General features: G+C 45.2%; 4 non-coding genes across 4 annotated transcripts; all 4 read left to right on the top strand.

Annotated features, from left to right (window-relative positions):
• The first annotated feature begins 1,159 nt into the window (after window positions 1-1,159).
• Window positions 1,160-1,245, top strand: TRNAR-UCU. Its single transcript is given in 2 exon segments — window positions 1,160-1,196; window positions 1,210-1,245. It is a non-coding gene; the product is annotated as a tRNA-Arg (tRNA).
• Window positions 1,246-1,338: 93 nt separating this feature from the next.
• TRNAR-UCU lies at window positions 1,339-1,424 on the top strand. The gene is given in 2 exon segments: window positions 1,339-1,375; window positions 1,389-1,424. It is a non-coding gene; the product is annotated as a tRNA-Arg (tRNA).
• An 80-nt stretch (window positions 1,425-1,504) lies between these two features.
• On the top strand, window positions 1,505-1,590 carry TRNAR-UCU. The gene is given in 2 exon segments: window positions 1,505-1,541; window positions 1,555-1,590. It is a non-coding gene; the product is annotated as a tRNA-Arg (tRNA).
• A 93-nt stretch (window positions 1,591-1,683) lies between these two features.
• On the top strand, window positions 1,684-1,769 carry TRNAR-UCU. Its single transcript is given in 2 exon segments — window positions 1,684-1,720; window positions 1,734-1,769. It is a non-coding gene; the product is annotated as a tRNA-Arg (tRNA).
• The last annotated feature ends 800 nt before the right edge of the window (window positions 1,770-2,569 follow it).

The following is a 2,569-nucleotide window of genomic DNA, read 5'->3' as shown; positions in this document are numbered from 1 at the left end:
GGTAGCAATTCTATAAATTGGTGTCTCATTTTAGAGCACTCCTTATCCGTTAAAGAATATTAGAGCAAAGCCGCATTTCCAGGCCAAATGTTAAGCATGCCTACTTATGACAAGTCAGTGACTGCTATAAGTACACCATACAATATGGACGACTGATAATAGAACATAGAAACATAGAAAGATGACGGCAGAAAAGGGCCACAGCCCATCAAGTCTGCCCACTCTATTGACCCACCCCATTGAGTCTGAGTGCTAGTGACCTAGTTCCTTAACTTGACCCTCGTAGGGATCCCACGTGGATGTCCCATTTATTCTTAAAATTGAGCACGCTGGTGGCTTTGATCACCTGCACCGGAAGTTTGTTCCAGTGATCTACCACCCTTTCCGTGAAGAAATACTTCCTGGTGTCACCACTAAATTTCCCCCCTCTGAGTTTGAGCGGGTGCCCCCTTGTGACCGAGGGTCCCTTGGGAAAGAATATATCGTTTTCCACCTCGACACGACCAGTAACGTACTTAAATGTCTCAATCATGTCACCCCTTTCTCTGCGCTCCTCCAGGGTATAGAGCTGCAGTTTGCCCAGTCTTTCTTCGTATGAGAGACCCTCGAGTCCAGCGACCATCCTAGTGGCCATCCACTGGACCGATTCAGCTCGAAGCACATCTTTCCGGTAATGTGGCCTCCAGAATTGCACACAGTATTCCAGATGAGGTCTCACCATGGTTCTGTAGAGTGACATTATGACTTCAGGTTTGCGGCTGACGAAGCTTCTATTGATACATCCCATCATTTGCCTTGCCTTAGATGAGGCCTTCTCTACTTGTTTGGCAGCCTTCATGTCTGCACTGATGATTACCCCCAAGTCCCGATTCTATATTTTGCGCAGGTCACTTGATGGCACACCCATGCTCCGCCTATGCGTACACCCCCTGACTGTTGTGCACGATGGATACTAGTGCCAAAATTTAGATGCCAGGATGATGCGCACTGAGCGTTAATTCTATAGCAGTGGTTCCGCGCAGAACGGCCATTCTAGAATCCTGGCATAAGTTCACAGTTCTTGTCTAGCCTTAGGTGAGAGCACTTGTGCCACGTCAAAGGCTAGTGTGAGGTCTTGTGCTTAAGTGTTGGCACTTAGGTGCACAGCTACTAGTGAAAAGGCTCTGTAGCGTAATGGATAGCGCGTTGGACTTCTAGTTGGTTGAAGAAATTCAAAGGTTGTGGGTTCAAGTCCCATCAGAGTCATTTATGCTGCTGTTAGACATGTTTCTACAAAGTCACGTACTTACCACTTGATTGTTGATTTGAGATCTATGTGTTCTTCTTGCTCTGTGAATAGGCTCTGTGGCGCAATGGATAGCGCCTTGGACTTCTAGTTGGTTAAAGACATTCAAAGGTTGTGGGTTCAAGTCCCATCAGAGTCATTTATGCTGCTGATAGACATGTTTCTACAAAGTCACGTACTTACCACTTGATTGTTGATTTGAGATCTATGTGTTCTTCTTGCTCTGTGGCGCAATGGATAGCGCATTGGACTTCTAGTTGGTTAAAGGAATTCAAAGGTTGTGGGTTCGAGTCCCACCAGAGTCATTTATGTTGCTAATGGACAAGTTTCTACATAGACAGTTTCTTGCCGCTTGATTGCTGATTTGAGATGTAATTTGTGCTCCTAAAGCACGTAGTGGCTCTGTGGCGTAATGGATAGCGCCTTGGACTTCTAGTTGGTTGAAGAGATTCAAAGGTTGTGGGTTCGAATCCCTTCAGAGTCATTTATGCTGCTGATGGACATGTCTCTACATAGCCGGTTTCTTGCTACTTGAGTGCTGATTTGAGATGTATGTAGTTTATCCTGCTCATCGAAGGGCTCTGTGGTGCAACGGATAGTGCATTGGCTTTCTAGTTGATTAAAGAGATTCAAAGGTTGTGAGCTCAAGTCCCATGAGAGTCATTTATGCTGCAGATCGATATGTCTCTAGATAGGTGGTTTCTTGCCACTTGGTTGCTGGTTTGGCTATCTCGGCATGTGGCACCGTGGTTAAAGCTATAGCCGCAACACTCTGAGGTTGTGGGTTCAAACCCATGCTGCTCCTTGTGACCCTGGGCGGGTCACTTAATCCACTCATTGCCCCCAGTGCATTAGATAGATTGTGAGCCCAGCAGGACTGACGTAGAAAAACGCTTGAGTACCTGAATAAATTCATGTAAACCACCATTCTAAGTTCCCCTGGAAGAACAGTATAATAAATTAATAAATACAGAAACTCTCTAGTGTAATGGATAACACATTGGACTTCTAGTTGGTTGAAGGCATTTAAAGGTTGAGGGTTCAAGTCCCACCTGAGTCATCTATGTCAGTGATGGACATGTTTCTTGATAGCCATTTTCTTGCCACTTGATTGCTGATTTGAAACGTATGTGGTGAACTTTGCACACATTGGGGCTCTGTCATGTAATGGGTAGCACATTGGACTTCTAGTTGGTTGAAGAGGTTCAAAGGTTATGGATTTAGGTCCCACCATAGTCTTTTATGCTGTTGATGGACCTACACTCCCTTTACAAAATCATGCTT

The sequence above is a fragment of the Geotrypetes seraphini genome, chromosome 16, assembly GCF_902459505.1.
Source record: "Geotrypetes seraphini chromosome 16, aGeoSer1.1, whole genome shotgun sequence".
Classification (NCBI taxonomy): Eukaryota; Metazoa; Chordata; class Amphibia; order Gymnophiona; family Dermophiidae; genus Geotrypetes; species Geotrypetes seraphini.
Note: the sequence above shows the minus strand (reverse complement) of the source record. Positions and strands in the feature narration are given on the sequence as shown.